The sequence below is a fragment of the Odontomachus brunneus genome, unplaced genomic scaffold (assembly GCF_010583005.1).
Source record: "Odontomachus brunneus isolate Ranch 3 - 2012 unplaced genomic scaffold, Obru_v1 Obru_scaffold_087, whole genome shotgun sequence".
Classification (NCBI taxonomy): domain Eukaryota; kingdom Metazoa; phylum Arthropoda; class Insecta; order Hymenoptera; family Formicidae; genus Odontomachus; species Odontomachus brunneus.
Genome location: NW_022639537.1, coordinates 815851 through 816108, shown reverse-complemented (window position 1 = coordinate 816108; position 258 = coordinate 815851). Strand labels below are relative to the sequence as shown.

The following is a 258-nucleotide window of genomic DNA, read 5'->3' as shown; positions in this document are numbered from 1 at the left end:
TTTTTTATCAAAAATTGGGCATTTATTGTGAAAGAACGGTACCTTATGTTTTATTCAAAGTATTGTCCATCGCTAGCCACTACTTTTTCCCATCTTTCTGGCAACATACGGATACCACATTGGAAGAACGCTTCATCTTTTGAGGCTATCTATGAATCGACCCAATTTTTAGTATCTTCATATAATGTGAAGTGCTGCTCAGACAGGCCGTGCGTTATCGATCGAAACAAGTGATAGTCAAAGGGAGCAATGTCTGGT

General features: G+C 38.8%; 1 protein-coding gene across 1 annotated transcript in view; it reads left to right on the top strand.

The window, feature by feature from the left end:
* LOC116848042 (phospholipase A1-like) overlaps positions 1 to 258 on the top strand; it is a 4264-nt gene that overhangs the window by 2596 nt on the left and 1410 nt on the right. The window lies entirely within an intron of this gene.